A 23,701-nucleotide genomic window follows, 5' to 3' on the forward strand; every position below is an offset into this window, starting at 1 on the left:
GTGTGCATGATGTATAAGTCCAGTGTTTCTGCCGGGGTATGTAACATACTGGGTAAGTGAGGGTAAAGTGGAGTCCACAGATGTGTGATCAAAGTCAGTTGCATTCAATTTATATCCAGTAAAATTTAAAATAGTCAGTTGGCACAAGTTATGTATTTTAATTTACTGAATATATGGGTCTGAGTGTTGCTCACTCAGAAATATCACATTATTCTCAGTAGTATGCATTCACAAGTAACAAGTTATCCTAACTCAGCTATTTTAGTAAACTGTATTTATGGTTTTTGAGGCAATGAGTACACATTTATAAGTACTGGCAAATCAATGAGATGTTTTTAGTGCACAGTAAACAGTTCCAAAGTAACACATAACTGTAATCACATTACATTTAGCAGTAACATGTTGTTGTAGTAAATTCAGTATGTTACAGTTACAGTGATGTTTCTTCCATTATCTGCACACCAGGTTGCCAGAAAGGGAAACAAAGAGGCACTTAATGAAAGTGGTTAGCTTTTCAGGAATGGCAATAAGGACGTTACTCTTCTTTTTATTGAACAAAAGAACAAGAACACAATGGTAAAGTGCACACCTGCAGTAATGACAGCATTGTGCTATCATTACTGCATTATGCACAAACTCACATCTACGTCGGCATTTTGTTGCCTGTCCTGTTGATGGATGTAAAAACAGTACATGCAGAAGACCATCCTCTCTGAATGTATAATCTTTATAGAAATGATGAAAATTAATTTGTTGACTTTTGTTCTGACAGACATGATTGTGAGATGTATGGATGTAGAAATAAATAGATTTCTTATGTGGGCAAATTATTTTTTTAAAAACTAATTTGTGCCTTTTTTCATTGAGCACTTGAGCCCAAAATCTTTTGTAAAATTAACAAGCTTATATCAAAACTACTGCAGTAACAACAAGACATTGGTCTGGGCTAAGGATTAATGTCCTGCTAATTGGCTGTAATGAAAGAAAATCCCTTCAGCCAGCTACTAAACTGTTCTGGGGAAAAACTATTCTGTAGAATGTTTAGCAACAGCATAATGTGCATAGTTTTAGTGACGCGTTTTGCTCACGTGTTTCTTTGCATGAAAATGTTGTAATATTGTTGCAGTATGTGTCACGGACCCGGCTCTGGGGACTCGTAACAATCAGCCGTTACAACTTATCCCTGCTGGGATAAGTTGTAACGGCTGCCTTTATTGTTTTCCCCTCAGGAGGAGTGTGGGACGAGAAGGAGCAGTGAGCACGGGGAGTGCAGGGACACTGGGGCAGAGAGCACCACACGGGGACTTTTGGGAAGAAGACACTACACGGGAGTCTGGGAAACTGGGGGTTTATTGTTGTTTACTTCACCACCTTGTAAATAAACACTGTTGCACTGAAGAGTCCGGCGTTTGGGTCCTATTTCCCCATCTCCCCACGGTCTGCCAGCCAGATTGTGACAGTATGTTCCATATTGTTGTAGCATGTTGTGTATTTGAAGATACAAGCAGGTCTTCGGAAGCTCCCCAGCACTGTATATCTGCAGTGAGAGATAAAAACTGAAGGACTCATGGGAGCTCATTTAGAGAAGAGCAGTCTTGCCTCTCTGTCATTCAGATTGGAGAATTGGCTGCACACTCACAGTGTTACACACTACAACAGCGCACACATTCTTCTCACTTCTACTTATTAGTTTGCATTTAAGTTTGTTCTTACATTAGGCTACTCGCCTGTTAGCGCAGGCAAGTCAATGAGAAGTGTCCCATTATCTGTTTATCCTCAGGCATGCCCACAGCAATTCCAACTGCTCTAGAGCCAGAGAAGCTCCGGGGAAATACATTAGCATCTATATAATGTCAAGGGTGCTGAGTGACGAGAAATAATCTTGAGGTCTGGTGAAAGAATGCATCAGTATTTAATAAGTGTAATAAGAGGAACTAGATGCCAGAAACTGTCATCAAAGCCAGTATTAATGGAAAGCAGGCCTAAACACTTACAATGATTACTCATGGTAAGTGGTAGCGGGGGAGGGGTGGAGGTGGATGTGGGTGTACACTAACGGTCAAAAGGTTTAGAACACCTCCAGTTATTTATTGCAAGTCGTTCGAGTGCAATGAACAGCTTTAAATGGTACAAAGGTAAGTGGTGAACTGCCAGAGGTTAAAAAAAGGTAAGGTTACCTAAAAACAAATAATATACAGGTGTTCCAGCTGTTCTGGATTAATTACAACCCCCTCTGTCTGCATAAAAGCAGTGCTGGAGCACACTGTGGTACCAGACCTTCATGAGTGTGACCAAGTGGTCGGCGGGGTTATAAACAAAATAATAAACTTGACAATGCCACCTAGGGGAATTGCACCCCCAGGAAATATATTTAAGAAAAATAGATAAAAGGAATAAAAGGAGTCCGCACAGATTCAAGGATGCACACTGAGGCAGGTTGGCTTCCAATATCAAAACAGTTTTATTTATAGAAAAATAAATAAAATATTAAAAATCAAGATGTAGCGTCATTGTTGACAGCGTCCTACAGTAAAAATAAAACAATCGTGGAACTTGGACTTACCAGCAGCCGTGGAACCAAAAGAAAAGCACACAAAAAGAATCACTGCAACCCACCCAGTGCTGTACAAAAGAAAGTGTGAAAACGACCCACCACCTGAGGTCCCAGGGCCACTGGCTCGTCCTCCTTCACTGAAATAAAACACAGAAAAATATGTTAAAAGGATAAAAAGGACACTGAGCGTCAGGCTCGCTACAGATCATAAAAAAAACTAAAACACACTTTAATAACTTTAATAAAAGAAATCACACACACACACGCACACACAGGAAAGGCTTATACCCCACGGGTCAAACTACCACTCGTGCTGGTAATAATTATTCTCAGGCGTAGGCCGGTCTGGCTCCCCACCGGCTGAGACCGGCAACCCAAGAGATTTGGAGTCCCAGCACGACACTTGGGCAGAGAATCACTTCAGCCCGATCACAGAAGCGTGGGTACGAGCAACAGTCCAAAATAAAATAGAACACCAAGCGAACCAAAAAAAAGGTAAGCCTACTTAATAAAAACAAGATAAGACAAAACAAGACAGCAGACTCCACCAAGGAGGAGTTCACAACAGCGGCTGAGAAGGCAGTTCACTCTTCCAATTTAGGTTGGGCGATTTGCCATGGAGAGGTGAGTACAGCAGTGAAACCCTGAAACAACAGATAAGTGTAACCTTAAACTCTTATAGCTATGAATGCTAATAAAAGTAGTTCTAACGGCTTACCCCAGGACCGGAGGCACTATATTCTCATTGGTGGGGATAACACGAACACCTCTCTCCGCAATGGCAGAATAAAACAGACTGCTGCGCTACAACAGGCCGAAAAAAGTATATTAACACAAATTCCAGTATTCGGAGGGAATCGGAGGTTAAGCGAGAGCATACCTGTAGCTGTCATTTAATCGGCTCTTGCTGATCAGTCCGTCGCAGTACGCCAGCATTTACTGCTGTTTTGCGCTAAATGCACGGGAGGAAATAATCCAACAAAACATCGGCTTAGCTTTATACGGGCTAGCGCCACCCTGCAATCAATGTGCAGGTGGGTTCCCAATTAACCGAGTTGTGCGGCGAAAAGAACGAGCGCAGGAGAGAGAGAGAGTGAGAGAGAGAGAAGAAAAAAACGGAAGGCGAGTAGCCCATCTGGCTACATGAGCATCAGTTGAACATTATTGTACTGCAGGAAGTAGTGTGTTGGTACAGAAATGGTGACAACAAGACGATTAACAATGGAAGAGAGACAGACCATAAACATAAATGTAGGTGTGTCCTACAGAGAAACTGCAAAGAAAGTCAAGGTGTCAGTGAGTCCAGTTTCCTTCATCATCCAAAGGCTCAGAAACAAACTGTGACAGGAGGAGGTCTGCAGACCCAAAGACACGACTGAATCAGTTACAGTGTGATGGCGGCTCACAGGACAACAGCTACAAGCAGCTTAATCGTGGTCGTAGTAAGAAGTCTCAGTTTCATCTGTGAAGAGAAGACTTCCTGCTGCAGGTTTGACAGGACGAGCTGCAGCAAGAAAGCCAGACGTCAGTATAAGACAAAGAGGCTTGGCTGGGCCATTACACTGTTGGACTACTGCAGACTGGAAGAAGGTCTTGTGGACTGATGGATCAAAAATTGATAAAACCATAAAAACGGTAAACCAGTTTAAAACAAAACAATAAAGCAGTCTAAGGGAGTCACTTTTGAACTAACTCTGACTTTGAAAATGAATTGTATGTAACACCCCCCAATAAGTGGTTATTCACTGTTGGCTAGTTGAGCTGAAATGTGAAAACCCACCTGTTAGCCATCATGTTAGGGGTTGCAGTGGATTTTGTAAATGAGGACTGTGTGAAGATGAGCTTGTTTGAGTTAGGTACACGGTGGTTCCCTGAACTCACAGGCTGGAGTCCAACATTGATTTTTTTTCCTTGTCTGGTCCACTGTACCAACCGGAGCAATCAGCTGATGTCCAAAAGATGTGCTCAGCACTAGGGATGGGTATCGAAACCCGGTTCTTGTTGAGAACCGGTTCCCATTGTTTCAATTCCTTGGAATTGTTTGCCATTTTTGCAAACGATTCCCTTATCGATTCCAGTCGCTCCGAATGACGTCACCACGTTGCGGAGCGTCATTTACCTGGCAGGAAACACGGCGCCTAAATGGCTCAAATGCTCAAAAGCTTGGTTAAACTTTACGAGAACGGATGACAACAGGACAACTTGCAATACTTGCAAAGTAGATATTTCATTTAAGGGAGGAAACACTACGAATATGCAAAAGCATTTGCTCACAAAACACGCGATGACCTTAAATGAATGTCGTGTTTTTAATTCCGCTCCGGACTTGTGAATCTCAACCCAGCAGCAGCGGTAACGTTTGCACGTCCTCTCCCGTTAATGCGGCAGGTAAATAATCAACTAACAGTGCATATTATGTTAGCGCGATCTGCCTTATTACAAACCTGCCATTACTGTGCATTTAGTGACCATGATGAGACAGAGTCTGGCTCAGATGCTGGCAGTTCTCACTGCAGTCTACCGGTAGCGTCTCCTTTCAGGCCAGGATAGACGAACGTCACCGAGCAGTGACTCAGTTTGTGGTCAAAGGCTTTCTGCCTTGTTCAAAGAGAAGATATAAAACAAAGTTCTAAGCTAATCGAACTTGTGTTCTCCTTTTTTAAAAAGAATCGATAAGAGAATCGATAAAGAATCGAATCGTTAAACAGAATCGAAAATGGAATCGGAATCGTGGAAATCTTATCAATACCCATCCCTACTCAGCACTATTTTATGCAATAATATGGTCTCTTTCTTCCAAGCACATTCAAACTGTTTACATGCACACCACATCACAAACATAACTAAACAGAAACAAAACAAAAAGATAAAACCTCAGAGTTCAGATATAGCACACTTTTTGGAGACTTTTTCCCCTTGCTTTATTTCAGAAATTTTTATCCCACATTATCTCGCTGAATTACTGCATATTAGGAGTTAGGAATAACGAAACCCAATAGAATGACAGAATGAAGAGAAAGACAGACAGAGAGAGAGCCCTTCCTCTTTTTAATTGAGTGGGGGTCCCCTGACCCCTCTTCATCTGTGAAGTACAACCCAAGAGTTACATAACTTTGAGATTATTCCCAGATCTCCCTTACTGTCCTTTTTGTCAGGTTTATGGCTGAGGGAGACTCAGAAATACTGGCTTTTAGGCCAGTCTTAAAGTGGTGTGTAATACATTTAGTTGACAACCACATCTCACCAATTAGGGATTCTTCCAACTTTGGACAGTTTGCGCTGTCAAAAAGAGCCATAATCCATAATAATCACTAGGTGCACACCTGTTGCATTTTACAAATCATGAGCCACAAAGCTGTGAAAATGGAACGTAACACTGGGACACATGGTGTGAAAAATCTGGCCAGACAGATACATTCTGTCATGGTCTGGGTGGGTACCTGCAGGTCTCCAACAGCAGCTCCTCCTCCTTAGGCGGAGTTTGGTTGCTCCTCCCTGGCTGACCACCTGTGAGCAATTATTCCGGCAGTATATCAGACCGGCGCTCTCAACCATTCATCGCCTGAGTATCTGCTATCCCCATGTTAGTCAAGTGGAGCATCATAACTCTGTCCAGAATCCGTGTGATGACTTACTTGTTCTTCTTGTTGCACCTGGAGTGGAGGTCTTGTCTCCCTCACTCCCGCCTTCCTGGACCTGGGCCGCTTGCTGCTGATACGACGTGGCCTGCCGGCCCACCACTCACTTGCCTGCCTCCCCACGTCTCGACCGCTTCCGGGCTTCCGCCCCACCTGTCCCCCCCACCTGAAACCATGTAAGGCAACTCAATTCAACTGTGGAGGATCGTTGATTGTCTGCTGGATCCCACTGACCGTGATCTCCTCTTATTCCAGTGCCCCGGCCCCTACCTAGTCCTGTACCACCTCCCCGCTGCCTCTGCTGTTCAGCCGTCTCCTAGAGGTGTCTAGGTCACCCTCCATTATCTTAGGTTATCCTACGCGCCACTAGTGTGGTGGCGTCGTTTTGTTTTTTTGCTTGTGTTTGCCTGTGGGCGGAAATAAATCCTTTGTTCCCTTATCGTCTCGCTTCCGGGTTGGTTTCTGCACCTGTGTCCATCTCTGTTCCCTCGTGCCGCTGGGCAGTGACACATTCAGTACGTGTTTATAAAAGATAAAAAAATATCTGTAGCAGCACCACTGTTTAACAAATAAGTGTCTAGTAGATGATTAAGTACAATGTTTAAGTCAGGAAGCCCAGCTATTTCACATCCGTCTGCACTGAAAGAGGAATGTTTTGCTGCAAGATGGCTGAAAGCTCTAATGATTGTGTCTGTGAGTGATATAGTTTTGCGTGGTGTAAGCTCTTATAGTGCACTTTATAGTCAATCCCTTTTACAGGCAGATCAGTCTATACGTTTAGTTTATATATTTAGCTTGATGATTTTATACAACAGTCACAGGTTCCTGACTCCAGTTCTGCCACTTGCTCGAATAATGCCATTATTAGATTTTACATTTTAAACAGTTTGCTTGATCTTGATATGTTGATCTAAAAAGTATTTGGATACTCACAGGTCAGAGGCTACTACTGACAGTAGCTCTCCATCATTTAGAGACCATGCAGAATGTCACTCATCATTATTTATAATGTTAACATTATAACATATGTTACGACCCGGCCTAGGGGTAACCGGGACCCAACATGCAGGTGCGACTGAATCAGCCAATCAGAGACACCCCCCTCACCCAGCCTGGAGGGAGGAGAAAATATAAACACCCACACTCACACCAGTGAGAGGAGCCACACATCAAAAAAACCTGCATGTGATCACAAACCAGAACACTGAATCATAACAGCTAACTTTATAAATAACACCAATATACCCACACCATAAACATGTTGAAAACATCTCTAAATGAACAGTATTTATGTTTTACAAGCTTCTTGCATATAGCTGCAGTCTGCCAGAATATATGACTTCAGTTAAAGGAAAGGGAAAGGTACAGCTCAACATGATCTTTCGGATCAAAGTGGTGCCTCTAAAATTAGGTAAGCTAAAGGTTTTGCTTCCATGTCACTTGCAGAAATTCTAGGAATCACTAGTAAGCCCTGACAAAAATGAAATCATAAATTTAACAGGGAGCCAGTGAAAAGAAGCTAAGATGGGAATGCAATATCATCAAGAGTAAGGTGGTTTCCAATGAGCTGTCTCAAACTTTAAACATTTTCTGTTTGTGCTCCTGTTTAAATTGGCATCTCATCTCAGATATCAAGTTATCCAGAACTAATTACATTTTAAAATCAACCTTGCCAACACTTAGAATCTCCATAATGCACTAATCCATACTGCTGCTGGGTGTCAAAAACACAAACAAAATGTATCAATGGATTGCTGAAATTTCCAAGTTACCATGTAAGAATAGCACAAGCACACTCCCACACCTCCTAAAGGAAAGAACAGAACTCACCTGCCTGCCCTCCAGCCCTCTGCCTACCGATCCCCAAAGAGCTTTTGCCTTCCCTCCATTGCTGCACTCACCCACAAACCAAGTAAGACGTATCGCTGTTATTTTCTCACACACTCTATCAAAAAGCTCAGTTCTCCCACTAACTTTGCTGTCCTCTGTTGCTGAAGAACTTCCTGTGAAACCATCCCAGTATCTAGTTTTTCCCATTCTTTCAATAAATCACTTAATAACTTTGAAACCCTTACGTGTTGTGACTCCTTTTGGGTCCATCCCTGCATCATTTTTGAAATACATAAGGTATGGTCATGTACAACGACTGAACTGAAAACGAATAAAAACACAGCCAATGTCCACAGAAAAAAGAAAGCATAGAGAAGCTACAGGAGTCTTGGGACTCTTGGGACATCCACCTCTTTGATGGAAAAGGTGCCTGAGTGCATGAGGTTGAAAGATACTTGCTAGATCAGGGGTAGGCAACTCCAGGCCTCGGGGGCCGGTGTCCTGCAGGTTTTAGATGTGTCCTTGATCCAGCACAGCTGATTCAATCGGCTAAATTACCTCCCCAACATGTCTTGAAGTTCTCCAGAGGCCTGGTAATGAACTAATCATTGTTGAAACAGGGTGACATCTAAAACCTGCAGGACAACGGCACTCGAGGCCTGGAGTTGCCTAGCCCTGCACTAGATGTAGACAGTGTGTTTGACGAGCAGCAGTCACTCAGCAGCATGGTACAGTAGAAGAAAATATAATAAAATAAAATAATAAAAATAAATAAATAGAAAAATAGTAAAGAGCAAAATATTAGAGAGACGTGGTAAAAGAGAAAAGATGACTAAATATATATGTATCTATAAATATAAATATATGTACACTAGTGATTAAATAAGAAAATCTTGAGAAGAAATATGACGGAGGGCAGATGGGATATTGCACAGGAATGAGCAGCAGAAAATGACAGTATTGCACTTTTTAAATATAAATATCAATGACAATAAAGTGATAAAAACTGTTTTTGAGTCTTGTAGTCCGAGCAGACAGGCTCCTGTAACGTCTGCCAGACGGTAACAAGGAGAACAGCTGATGTGCTGGGTGGCTGTGGTCCTTGATGATGCTGTGTGCTTTACGGAGGCATCGCTGGAGATAAATGTCCTGAATGGCAGGAAGCCTCATGCCAGTGATGTGCTCACCCAAATATCCACCGGGTGGGTGAGTCACACCACAGTAGCCTGTTCGTGGCTGGACCCCAGAACAGCTTGTGGCTGGCCAAAAGACTGACGTAGATATAGGCCCAGTTTGGGGATGGATGTAAAAGGGGGGAGGTTGGCCAGCCTGTGCTGATATAGCAGCATGCAGCCCCGCCACCAACGTCTACTGGGAGCAGTGGAAAAGATGTATCTAAAAGATGGAGTGCTGTTGAGGAAGTTCCACTATACAGAAAGCAATGTATTTTACCCCCAGATCCTTCTGCTTTACGCCTATCGTTACTCAGTACGGGTGAGGGCCTCCAGCTCGCACTGGAGCGGTTCGCAGCCGAGTGTGAAGCAGCGGGAATGAGGATCAGCACCTCCAAATCTGAGGCCATGGTTCTCAGCCGGAAAAGGGTGGAGTGCCCACTCTGGGTCGGGGATGAGTTCCTGCCCCAAGTGGAGGAGTTCAAGTATCTCGGGGTCTTGTTCGCGAGTGATGGGAGAAGGGAGCCGGAGATCGACAGACGGATTGGGGCTGCAGCTGCAGTAATGGGGACGCTGCACCGGTCCGTCGTGGTGAAGAGGGAGCTGAGTGTAAAAGCGAAGCTCTCAATTTACCGGTCGATCTACGTCCCTACCCTCACCTATGGCCACGAGCTGTGGGTAGTGACCGAAAGAACGAGATCGCGGATACAAGCGGCAGAAATGAGCTTCCTCCGAAGGGTGGCTGGCCTCTCCCTTAGAGATAGGGTGAGAAGTTCGGCCATCCAGGAGGGGCTCAGAGTAGAGCAGCTGCTGCTCCACATCGAAAGGAGCCAACTGAGGTGGTTCGGGCATCTGACAAGGATGCCCCCTGGGCGCCTACTGGGTGAGGTGTTCCAGGCATGTCCCACCAGGAGGAGGCCCCGGGGCAGACCCAGGACACGCTGGAGAGATTATATCTCTCGGCTGGCCTGGGAACGCCTTGGTGTTCCCCCGGATAAGCTGGAGGAGGTGGCTGGGGAGAGGGAGGTCTGGGCCTCTTTGCTTAGGCTGCTGCCCCCGCGACCCGGCCCCGGACAAAGCGGATGAAAATGGATGGATGGATGGATGGATGGATGGTTACTCAGTACTGCAGCAGATACAGGACGGCCCAGTGTGCGGACAGAAAGGACTCTGGCACACCTGAAGAACAAGTACTACTGGTATAACATGAAAGCCACAACAACCTGGTGCTGAATGCCCAGAAGACAGTGGAGATTATTGTGGACTTCAGGAAGCACACAGCCCCACTCCCCCCCATCATCCTGACTGACACCCCCATCACCTCTGTGGACTCATTCCGCTTCCTGGGTACCACCATCACCCAGGACCTGAAGTGGGAGCCCACCATCACCTCCGTCATTAAGAAAGCCCAGCAGAGGACGTACCTCCTGAGGCAGCTGAAGAAATTCAACCTGCCAGCACGGACGATGATGCAGTTCTACACTGCAATCATCGAGTCCATCCTCACCTCCTCCATCACCGTGTGGTACGCTGGAGCCACTATCAGGGACAAACAGAGACTGCAGCGTGTTGTGCGCTCTGCTGAGAAGGTGATTGGCTGCAGACTCCCATCTCTGCAGGACCTGTACACCTCCAGGACACTGCGGCGTGCAGCTCAGTCACAGCTGACCCTTCTCACCCTGGACACAGTCTGTTTGACCTGCTCCCCTCAGGCAGGAGGCTCCGGTCCATTCGCACCAGAACCTCTCGCCATAAGAACAGTTTCTTCCCCTCTGCTGTTGGACTCATGAACAATAACCATATGACTGTTCCCACCACTAACACATGACCCTACGCTGTGTTCACTGCATCATTCCATGTTTGGCACTGATCACCACCTGCACTCATGTATATATCTATCTACTTAGCACTTTTAATTCTTATTCTTATTTTAGTGTCTACTTTACCGTAATTTATGACAGTATGTTTGCACTGAAGCACCGCAGCAATTTCCTAATGTTGTAAACCTGCTCAACATTTGGCAATAAAACCCTTTCTGATTCTGATTCTGATTCTGAACCTGTGGCGCCGCACTTGCACCAGTTGTGCTGAAAGGGTGCGGCCCCTGAAAATCCCCCAGGCAGCAATGGATACAGTACGTGTTGGTGCCCCCATGGAAAGAATTGCAGTCGATCTGATGGGGCCGTTGAACAAAACAGAGGCGTAACCACTTCATACTGGTGGTACAAGACTATTTCAGCAAGTAGGTGGAGGCTTATCCAGTCCCCAATGAACAAGCACAGTGGCAGAAAAGGTTGTCTTAGAGTGGGCGTGGAGCTCCAGTTTCTGCATAATCACCAGGGCACCAACAAGGGATGAGTGAACTGTTGAGCAGTGTTGGTCAAGTTACTTGAAAAAAGTAATCAGTAACTAATTACTTCCCCCAAAAAGTAATCCCGTTACTTTACTGATTACTTATTTTCAAAAGTAATTAATTACTTAGCTACTTAGTTACTTTTTAAAAACACGATTTACAACCTGAAGAGGTGATAAAGTGATAGATCTTTCAGCCCAATTCTACTTTTTCTGCATAATCCATCATACAAAATGTAATCAAATGGAAAAGTCTCTTTTTAAAACTTGTTTTATTAGTTTTAATCTTTTAACTTTATGCATCAAGTAAAAATTTAATTATATGCAACATTCTCTGACTTGAATAAATTTGTTTAACATTTAAACCTATTTTCTGCACATTCCAGCACATAAAATAAAATAGTTTTTGTGCTTACACTCACTCTTTCAAATAGATGCAAGTAAAACACAGCAGAAAATAAATAAAGTCAAAGACTCAGCGGTGCTGTTGCTCTATTTTCACCTGTAAAGCAGGAGTGGGGCAGGCGGAGGTTTACCCTGGTGCAGGTGTGCCACGGTCAGTGGAAGAATCCGCGAGTTTCTCTGTGAGTTTCCCATTACGTTGTAGCTACTCGGAGCTTGCTCGGACATTTAGGGGTTTTTTCGCTGTAAAAAGAAGTTTTCTTCCCACGCACAGCGGACACTAATGTTTTTGTCACTTTTTATGGAATCAAACTCAAAGTAAGGTCAGTACTTGTCACAGTCTGGCGAGGGCAGACTGTATGAATTGAAAAAGGACCCAAAATGCAGACTCCAAGGAACAGGGAACAAAACTTGAATGTTAACAAAAAGCGAGCCGTTTAATATGGCTGGTAAAAAAGGTACAAACAAAGGGCAAGGCAAACTGAAGCAAAATTAACACAAACCTAAACTGGGAAATCTAAACAAACAATAAGAAAAACCTAGACAAGAAACTTGGAAGCATGGCATAGGAAACATGGCGTGGACAACAGACGACCTGACAATCACACACTGAAAACAGAGGACTTAAATACACAGGAGGTGATTAGGGGAAGTGGCAACACCTGGGGAAACAGCTGGCACACATGAACATAATGACGTCACAGTGGGAGAGTAAAACTGAACACAGAAACGCCAGACCTCTTCACAATAAAACAGGAAACAGAGTGAGATATAGACATGACAACCTGAACTTGACAACATAAGCCACAGACATGAAATACATGAAAAGCAGGGGAGACTTAACATGGTGGAAGCACGAGGGGGAAATAATAACTAGAAACACTTAAGCATGATAACAAATGAACTTAGGAACCTGAAGGGCTTACATAAACTAAAACATCAAAAATGAACTAAAACTCAAAACACTGGGTCATAAGACCCAGGATCGTGACAGAGCCCCTCCTTCAAGGGCGGATTCCAGACGCCCAAAACCACGAACAAAGAAACAAACATGAAACAAAACCAAAACAACCCACCCAGGGCGGGCGGCGGGGGTCCAGGATGGAGGGCCCGAAACCGACCAAAACCAGAGCAAAAGTCCAACAAAAAGGGTGCAAAGAGCCCATGAAAGGCACTAACGCTCCGGAGACAGTTCTCAAAACTTTCTGAGGGCCGACCTGGAGGGTGACGGCACAAAAGTCCAGAGTTAATTAGTTCAGGGGGCCGTCCTGGAGGTCGATAGCATAAAAGTTCATAGTTCAAAGGTTCAGGGGGCCGGCCACAAGTCCAACAGTGGTGACGGAGCAAATCAGGGGGCCGACCATGTGGAAGGTGGCAGTGGCGAAGCAGGTATGGCTGGCCACACTCGGGCGGTTCGGCTGGTGGCCGGCGGCGACGAGGACGAGACCTGTCGGGTGGCTTGGCTGGCGGCCGGCGGCGACGAGGACGAGACCTGTCGGGTGGCTTGGCTGGCGGCCGGCGGCGACGTGGACGAGACCTGTCGGGTGGCTTGGCTGAACCTCCAGCTGGCGCTGCAGAATCAGGCGAGGCAGGGCCGGCAGAAGCAGTGGCATGGGCCGGACCAGACGAGGCTGAAGACCCCGAGGCTGGAACAGGCGAGGATGAAGACTCTGATGAAGCCGGACCAGGCGAGGATGAAGACTCTGATGAAGCCGGACCAGGCGAAGCACAGGCTGAAGCCGGACCAGGCGAGGACGAAGACTCTGATGAAGCCGGACCAGGCGAGGACGAAGACTCTGATGAAGCCGGACCAGGCGAAACACAGGCCGAAGCCGGACCAGGCGAACCAGAAGCAGAAGCCGAGGCTGGACCAGGTGACAGCGAAGCAGGAGCAGGACCAGGCGAGGCAGAGGCCGGACCAGGTGACGGCGAAGCAGGAGCAGGACCAGGCGAGGCAGCAGCAGAGGCCGGAACAGGCGAGGCAGCAGCAGAGGCCGGAACAGGCGAGGGCGAAGCAGGAGCAGGACCAGGCGAGGGCGAAGCAGGACCAGGCGAGGGCGAAGCAGGAGCAGGACCAGGCGAGGGCGAAGCAGAGGCCGGACCAGGCGAGGCAGCAGCAGAGGCCGGACCAGGCGAGGCAGCAGCAGAGGCCGGACCAGGCGTAGCAGAGGCAGAGGCCGGACCAAGCGTAGCAGAGGCAGAACCAGGTGACAATGAGGCAGCCACAGCTGGTGGCTGGACGGGCTCCTCGGGCCCCCCAGCTGACGTGGCAGGAGGCTGTGTAAGTTGCAGCAACACACAGTCTATAGTGGGTGAAATGAGTTTGTATGAGTTCTCAGACTGAGGTGTGGCAGAACCAGGTGAGGCGTCGTCCTCAGGTTGAGGCGCAGAAGCAGCAAGCGGTAGCGCGGCAGGTGGTGGTCCTGCAGGCGGCGGCACGGGAGCCGCAGGTGGTGGCGCTGCAGGTGGCGATACGGCAGCTGCAAGTGATGAAGCAGAAGGTGGCCGGACGGGCTCCTCGGGCCCTCCAGCTGGCGTGGCGTGAGGCTGGACGGGCTCCTCGGGCCCTCCAGCTGGCGTGGCGTGAGGCTGGACGGGCTCCTCGGGCCCTCCAGCTGGCGTGGCGTGAGGCTGGACGGGCTCCTCGGGCCCTCCAGCTGGCGTGGCGTGAGGCTGGCTGGCTGGGTTCTCCTGAACCTCCAGCAGACGAAGCGTGAGGCTGGCTGGGTTCTCCTGAACCTCCAGCAGATGAAGCGTGAAGCTGGCTGGGTTCTCCTGAACCTCCAGCAGACGAAGCATGAGGCTGGACGGGCTCCCCGGGCCCTCCGGCTGACACTGAAATTGGCTGCACCAGCTGTACCTCCGGCTCCAAACCGGCCTGGATAGCAGTCCCACAACAGCTTAGCTGAGCCTGTTGGCTAGCATTTCCTGTACAAACAGTCTCTTCACAGCCGGGCTCATGACCCGGAAAGGCAGTGTCCGTTCCAATAATCTCCGGAGAAGAAACATGAGGAGCCAAGATATAGTCACTCACTTGTGTTCGTGGTGTGGAGCGTCGATGGCGCGCACGCCGCTTTTTCTTGAAAGTGGAAGACGGCGGTGCAATAGGCGGAAGTCCCTGGTAACTCCGAGGTCCCCCGAGAGCCAGTCGAGAACCCCGGAAAGAGGGCTCGTGCTCCGGAATGAGCCATGGCTTCCACCGGAGCTCCTCCTCCAATAGAGTGCAGTATATCGACTGACGCTCGTCATAGTCCAAATCTATGGCGTCCAGTGCTTCCTCGCACTGGACCGTGGCAAGAGTATGGCGAGACTGTGATGAGGGCGTGGAAACTGGTGAGCTGAGAGGTGGTGACGCTGCGGCGAATCTCAGCGAACCGACACGAACACACTCAGGTTCCGGAGGCAGCAATGAAGACGACTGATCGTGGGGTTGTTGTGACTGGTGGGTGCTGGAAGCCATTTCCTGACTCGACAGTTCCTGGGCCTGCAGCATCTCTTTTACCCTTGTAAAAGCATCCACTATAGCAGGTGAGCCCGGGAGCTGAAGGAGGCGGGGATCCCTCTCCATAATAGCTTCCGCAACGTTGACCATCACAAGCTTGCTCTTCAACTCGGGCGCTGTAAGGACGCAGTCGAGGATCGCTTGGATGCGAGCCATCTCCTCCAGACACTCGGTGAGAGCTGAATCTGCTGGGTCCATGACTGGTCAGGTCGTTCTGTCACAGTCTGGCGAGGGCAGACTGTATGAATTGAAAAAGGACCCAAAATGCAGACTCCAAGGAACAGGGAACAAAACTTGAATGTTAACAAAAAGCGAGCCGTTTAATATGGCTGGTAAAAAAGGTACAAACAAAGGGCAAGGCAAACTGAAGCAAAATTAACACAAACCTAAACTGGGAAATCTAAACAAACAATAAGAAAAACCTAGACAAGAAACTTGGAAGCATGGCATAGGAAACATGACGTGGACAACAGACGACCTGACAATCACACACTGAAAACAGAGGACTTAAATACACAGGAGGTGATTAGGGGAAGTGGCAACACCTGGGGAAACAGCTGGCACACATGAACATAATGACGTCACAGTGGGAGAGTAAAACTGAACACGATGAACACAGAAACGCCAGACCTCTTCACAATAAAACAGGAAACAGAGTGAGATATAGACATGACAACCTGAACTTGACAACATAAGCCACAGACATGAAATACATGAAAAGCAGGGGAGACTTAACATGGTGGAAGCACGAGGGGGAAATAATAACTAGAAACACTTAAGCATGATAACAAATGAACTTAGGAACCTGAAGGGCTTACATAAACTAAAACATCAAAAATGAACTAAAACTCAAAACACTGGGTCATAAGACCCAGGATCGTGACAGTACTTCCACGATTTAAACGCTGCACGCTCATACTCTCTCCCACAATCGATATGTGATCCATTGTTGATCTGCACACAGCTGTTGTCACGAACGTCGCACTCGCTTACGTCACTGTCATGAGACATTCTCGCAAAAAATCACGGTTTTAGTAACGCAGTAACGCAGCGTTCCTACGGGAAAGTAACGGTAATCTAATTACCGTTTTTGCAATAGTAATCCCTTACTTTACTCGTTACTTGAAAAAAGTAATCAGATTACAGTAACGCGTAACGCGTTACTGCCCATCTCTGCTGTTGAGAATCAAAAAGACACGCACCACACCGTTTTGCCCACAGTCTGATGGCCAGGGCCCTATTTCAGGAAGCCGGTTTAGTGCAAACTCTGAGTAAGTATACCCTGAGTTAACGAAAACTCTGGGTTTTCGGTTTCACAAAGCGAGTTTAGATTAATTCTGAGTGAGTTACTATGACGACACACTCCGTGAAGCTAACCTGCCCCCTAGCAGGTTTACTTCAACTAACCCTGACGTTCTCCGCCTCTTTGTCGGAAACCTGACTGTAGGAAGTGTCAGACATGGCGTGTCCCTTCCTTGAAGAGCCAGTAGATGTTGAAGCCCAAATTCTCCGCAGAGCTCTCCGCCAGGAGAGAGTGATTAGAGCGCGTTTGGACACTTTATCATTTCCTGATGATTTTCTGTGTGAACGTTACCGTTTTTCAGCACAATCTATAATTTATTTGAATAACATCCTCAGGCCTAATATTGCTCATGTGACACATCAAGGACATCCTCTCAGTTCTGTACATATTATTTGTATTGCACTTCGGTTTTTTGCAAACGGGAGCTTTCTGTATAATATTGGTGACGCTGAGCACGTTTCCAAGGCTACCGTCTGTCTGGCAGTCAGGAATGTTACAGTTGCACTGAAACGTCTCCTGTACTCGTTTGTGGTGTTCCCCGGTCATAGACCCACAAGATTTATCAAAGAGGGATGCCACAAAATTGCAGGTAGCAGGATGAACAAAACTTAATTCATGATGTGGTGATATTTGAACTACTACTTAAATTTTACATTTATTCTCACGGTTCCCAGGCGTGATTGGCTGTATAGATGGCACTCACATTCCAATCATTGCTCCTTCAGTAAATGAAGGAGACTATGTGAACAGGAAGTCTTTCCACAGCATTAATGTACAGGTACATAGTTCCCTGTAGCATTTCAAACTAACAAATTATTTCATTATAGTAATGGATGCTAATTTGTGTTCTCTGCACTGTGAAGATCATATGTGATGCTGCCAACATTATCACAAATGTGGAAGCCAACTGCTCAGCCTCTGTGAGGGGTGGTGGTGGAGGACCCCCACCTGTTTTTCGGGCCTCCGCTTTTTTTCTGTTGGCTATAACGGGTCACATTTGAGCATACAGAGTAAGCAAATATGTACTTGTAATGTGCTCAGATCATTTCAATAAGTGCTTACAGAGGGGAAATTAATGTAGCCTCTAACTGCAATTGATTTATATAGGACAAACAGACCAAGCACTATGGCTCATAATACAATTACACCTTACCTGTTTGGACTATATTTTTATATTTCATTTTTACTTGCTGCCAGGAACGTTTGGGGCCTGTTGGGTTGCACCTGCGCTCACATCACATCACAAAATAAAATGTATGAAATAAAAAATAAAATATAATATAATATAATAAAATAACGTGTTAAATGGGTGGAAATCCCTAGATCAATGTTTAAATTAACACTCACGCATTGACTCTGTCGGCTATGTTTTGCCATGCATGCTCCCTTTCTTTTGCAGCTGAGGCTGTGTTACTTTTTTTCCGCAAAATTTGCATGTTATCGCCCACCCCCGTGACATCACGCTCCAAAGCCCTATACTGCCATCAGAATTTCGGCCTCAAGCGCTGTAAAATACATTGACCGCGCCTTCTTTCCCTCCGTCTCCATGGTGACTCGCTTAATCTGTGCTCCACTAATCAGGGCTTTATGTATCCTCGTGCGCGCGCTTAACTTGGGGTTAAAGCAACTCCACGTTGATTGAACTAATTGTTATCAGCCTTTCTGAAACCGAATATTCCGAGTTGGACAGTTCGGGGTTACTCAACCCTGAGTATCGTTTTTCACTCTGAGTTTTCTAAACCGGCTTCCTGAAATAGGGCCCAGGTCGAACATTTTAATGGTACTCTTCATAAGGCCTTGGCTGCCACTGCAGAGCGCCGCCACTGGGACTGGGATATAACGATCCCATATGCTGTCATGGCTTATTGGGCAACCAAACACAGCTCCACATGACTCGCTCTAAACATGATGCTTCTGGGGCGAGAGATAACTGAGCTTATTGACTTGGGGGTGTCGTCGGCTGGCAGACCTGTGACCATCAGCACTGCACCACAGTATGTGGTCAAGCGTGCTAAGAGACGGTACGACAAGAACATCTGCCAAGTTCAGCATCAAGTTGTCGCTGTAGTGTGGCATCTGATAGAAGGGACCAAGTGAGTGAGGCACAAGGTTCGCAAGTCTGTGTCTTCGCTTGGCCCAGACAGTGAGCTAGTTACTGTACAGGCTCTTGGTAAATGCATTGAGGAAATCAATGACTGGTTGTGCCACAATTTTCTCCAGCTAAACAAAAACAAAACTGAGGTAATAGTCTTTGGCGCCAAAGAAAAACGATTACAGGTCACCAGAGAACTTCAATCTATACATCTAAAAACCACAAACCAGGCGAGAAATTTGGGTGTAGTGATGGATGCAGACCTAAACTTAGAAAAACACATTAAGACAATAACAAAGTCAGCTTACTATCACCTCAAGAATATTTCAAGGATAAAAGATCTGATGTCTCAACAGGACCTGGAAAAACTAGTCCATGCATTCATTTTTAGTAGGCTTGATTACTGTAACAGCATCTTTACAGGTCTACCTAAAAAATCAGTCAGACAACTACAGCTCATTCAGAACTCTGCTGCTCGAGTCCTCACTAAGACCAAAAAAGTGGACCACATCAGTCCAGCTCTGAGGTCTTTACACTGGCTGCCTGTCCGTCAGAGGATAGACTTTAAAGTTCTGATGCTGGCCTATAAAGCTCTGAATGGTTTAGGACCAAAATACATCAATGACCTCCTGACCCAGTATGAACCATCCAGATCCCTCAGGTCATCTGGATCCGGTCTTTTATCAGTTCCCAGAGTCAGAACCAGACACGGAGAAGCTGCATTCAGCTTTTATGCTCCTTACAGTGGGGCAAAAAAGTATTTAGTCAGCCACCGATTGTGCAAGTTCCCCCACCTAAAATGATGACAGAGGTCAGTAATTTGCACCAGAGGTACACTTCAACTGTGAGAGACAGAATGTGAAAAAAAAATCCATGAATCCACATGGTAGGATTTGTAAAGAATTTATTCGTAAATCAGGGTGGAAAATAAGTATTTGGTCACCTCAAACAAGGAAAATCTCTGGCTCTCACAGACCTGTAACGTCTTCTGTAAGAAGCTTTTCTGTCCCCCACTCGTTACCTGTATGAATGGCACCTGTTTGAACTCATCATCTGTATAAAAGACACCTGTCCACAGCCTCAAACAGTCAGACTCCAAACTCCGCCATGGCCAAGACCAAAGAGCTTTCGAAGGACACCAGGAAAAGTATTGTAGACCTGCACCAGACTGGGAAGAGTGAATCTACAATAGGCAAGCAGCTTGGTGTGAAAAAATCAACTGTGGGAGCAATCATCAGAAAATGGAAAACATACAAGACCACTGATAATCTCCCTCGATCTGGGGCTCCACGCAAGATCTCATCCCGTGGGGTCAAAATGATCATGAGAACGGTGAGCAAAGATCCCAGAACCACACGGGGGGACCTGGTGAATGACCTGCAGAGAGCTGGGACCAAAGTAACAAAGGTCACCATCAGTAACACACTACAACGGCAGGGAATCAAATCCCGCAGTGCCAGAGGTGTTCCGCTGCTGAAGCCAGTGCATGTCCAGGCCCGTCTGAAGTTTGCCAGAGAGCACATGGATGATACAGCAGAGGATTGGGAGAATGTCATGTGGTCAGATGAAACCAAAGTAGAACTTTTTGGTATAAACTCAACTCGTCGTGTTTGGAGGACGAAGAATACTGAGTTGCATCCCAAGAACACCATACCTACTGTGAAGCATGGGGGTGGAAACATCATGCTATGGGGCTGTTTTTCTGCCAAGGGGACAGGACGACTGATCCGTGTTAAGGACAGAATGAATGGGGCCATGTATCGTGAGATTTTGAGCCAAAACCTCCTTCCATCAGTGAGAACTTTGAAGATGAAACGAGGCTGGGTCTTCCAACATGACAATGATCCAAAACACACCGCCCGGGCAACAAAGGAGTGGCTCCGTAAGAAGCATTTGAAAGTCCTGGAGTGGCCTAGCCAGTCTCCAGACCTCAACCCCATAGAAAATCTGTGGCGGGAGTTGAAAGTCCGTGTTGCTCGGCGACAGCCCCAAAACATCACTGCTCTCGAGAAGATCTGCATGGAGGAATGGGCCAAAATACCAGCTACTGTGTGTGCAAACCTGGTAAAGACCTATAGTAAACGTTTGACCTCTGTTATTGCCAACAAAGGTTATGTTACAAAGTATTGAGTTGTATTTTTGTTATTGACCAAATACTTATTTTCCACCCTGATTTACGAATAAATTCTTTACAAATCCTACCATGTGGATTCATGGATTTTTTTTTCACATTCTGTCTCTCACAGTTGAAGTGTACCTCTGGTGCAAATTACTGACCTCTGTCATCATTTTAGGTGGGGGAACTTGCACAATCGGTGGCTGACTAAATACTTTTTTGCCCCATTGTATATCTGGAACAAACTCCCAGAAAGCCTCAGATCAGCTGAAACACTCAGTTTATTTAAATCCAGGTTGAAGACTCACCTGTTCTCAGCTGCATTTGAATAAAGCACCAAATCCACACTTTTAAGCTTAAATTTCAAAACTTACATTTAACTACTGATTTTATCTACTGTTCTGATTTTATCTGTTTTGATTTTATATACTGTTTTGTTTGTTTGTTTGTTTGTTTGTTTGTTAATTAGTTAGTTAGTTTTTTTGCTTGTTTTAATCAATTTTAAATCATGCTTTTTATTTGTTCTTGTTTCTAATGTCTCTGTAAAGCACTTTGAATCACCTTGTTGTTGAATTGTGCTATACAAATAAACTTGCCTTGCCTTGCCTTACCATCAAATTTTAAATGTATTTTTACAGTATTTTGTATTAAAAACTCAGTTTAAAAAAATCATGGTAATTCATAAAAGTTTCCATATTATTTCATGGTAAACATGTTAACTCAGTCTATATTTTTGTTTTCACTTTTTTTGCAGCTACTGATGACACAAGTAACAGGATGAAAGAGCAAAAGTGTGCTCAAATTCTCTCTTCCTGTGTAGTTAATGCAAAACTTTTGTTAAACCCCTAAATGAAGCTAGAAATCTGCAATTTTTATTCTGTACAACCTTTTTCACACTGAGCTTACTGTTCTTTAAAGGTTTGTTCTGAGCACCAGATAAGGCATTTAAAGATAATACATCCAAAGGGGAAACTCGGTTTCATACTAGAGTGTGGACACAAAACAGGTCAGATTACTAATTTAGTTGCTGTTAGAGTGATATTGAAAAAATGGCAAAATGCAATGAGGTAAAAAAGAACCAGTGAAGATTAATGCCCTGTCAGAACAAGTGGAAACTAATAACATGGATCAGTGAAATCAGAAATTAGTGGCTTGTGTTTCAGTATGGGATAAATATGTTTGCTAAAGTAGATCCAAGTATCTGGAAATGGTGTGATGTAGGTTTAAAGGCCCAAATTAAAAATAGATAAAATCAGTAATCCACCAGTGGCTGGTGTATTGCACAATAGAAAGTAAAGCAACCAGAAGTAAAGATGAAGATATTTACTAACTTAGACTAGACTTAGAATATATGTAGTACATCTCTTGCTTTAAAATGACCTCATGGCTTGTTTTGCAAGTGAATTGTAAAATCCCGAATTAACTTCTTAAGACCTTAAGAAGTTGTGTAAAAGTCATTACAGGAAATGCTCTAATACACTAATTTAAAATCTGATGAATATGAAGGGAGACTATATCCTCACTAATGTCTTTGGAACATTCTAAATGGCTGATATCTGTGAATGTGAGTGCAAGTGGATGTCTGTCTCTGTTTTACTCCTGTGTTAGACTGGGGAGCTATCCAGACGGTACCCTCCTTTTGCCAAAGGGTACCCAAGGGCAGCACAGCTGATGCAAATGCTCGGCAGCAGCTTGGGTGCCGGATGGCTCAGGCTTGGTCCTTGCCATCTATCTATACACTACATATATATTGAAAACTGACAATGAAAATGATTTTGTCAATCAGATGGCATTGCATGGTGGACAAAAATATGATGATACTTTTCTAGCTTCATCAATACATCAGTTTTTACGAGATTTCCAACACTGACGACTGAATTGCAGCCTCAAAGCATGACAAAGCCAGACTTATAAAGATTTAAAGAGCTCCACTTCATCCTCTGGAAATCCAGAGCCTTTTGTAGCCTAGAGAGGCTTCAAAAAGCCTAGAGAGGCTTCAAAGGGGAAAGACCAGCTGTAGATGAGGTGAGGGAATTATCCGCATACTTAACCCACGGAAGATGTGACGACCAGGTTGCGGATTATGTGTGGTGACATAGCAGAGGGTAGATTATAGCTTGGCTTATATTCAGAGGTGAACATAAGTGGTCCGCAGGTGCGCATGCACTTTCAAAATAAAAGACGCGCACCAGATAAGAAGTTGCAACGTGCGTTTGCGTACATAAGATTGTCCACTAAATCCCACTCTAGACACTCTGCCTTTTAAATAATATAAAAGGCACTGTTTTTGTCCGCTGGAGTGGGATTTTCACGGCATATTCTGCACCACATCTCTGTGCGTTCATCATTTGTTTGAAGCCAACTCACTTCTTGCAACCACTTTTCCGAGAATACGTGCTTCTTTTGCGGTTCAGACTTCTTCTGGCATTTCTTTGGAGGTGGAGGAACACCAAAGTAATTGCTTAAAGGAGCTTCTTCGACATCTTTAAGAGTTCTAAACAAATGTCTGTCCTCCTCCAGAAAATCTTCTGTACGCAAACGTGCGTTGCAACTTCTTATCTGGTGCGCGTCTTTTATTTTGAAAGCACATGCGCACCTGCAGACCACTTATGTGCAGCCCTGCTTATATTGTCTTGGAGCAGAAGGTCCTCCAGACATCCAAGATTCACCTGAGTGGGCAGCTCAGGGGATGTAGCGACAGTTGGGGTGCCCATGTGAGAATCCAACTTGTTCAGAAGAG

General features: G+C 45.5%; 1 protein-coding gene and 1 long non-coding RNA gene across 2 annotated transcripts in view; one reads left to right on the forward strand and one right to left on the reverse strand.

Moving 5' to 3' along the window:
* LOC309716812 (uncharacterized protein) overlaps positions 1 to 23,701 on the forward strand; it is a 157,193-nt gene that overhangs the window by 22,560 nt on the left and 110,932 nt on the right. The window lies entirely within an intron of this gene.
* Positions 3,069 to 3,608, reverse strand: LOC309716469. Its single transcript, XR_014279448.1, has 3 exons — positions 3,435 to 3,608; positions 3,273 to 3,353; positions 3,069 to 3,198 (listed from the first exon to the last, which is right to left on the reverse strand). It is a non-coding gene; the product is annotated as an uncharacterized lncRNA (long non-coding RNA).

Source organism: Aulonocara stuartgranti (assembly GCF_965226115.1).
Source record: "Aulonocara stuartgranti genome assembly, chromosome: 11".
In the NCBI taxonomy this organism is placed as follows: Eukaryota; Metazoa; Chordata; class Actinopteri; order Cichliformes; family Cichlidae; genus Aulonocara; species Aulonocara stuartgranti.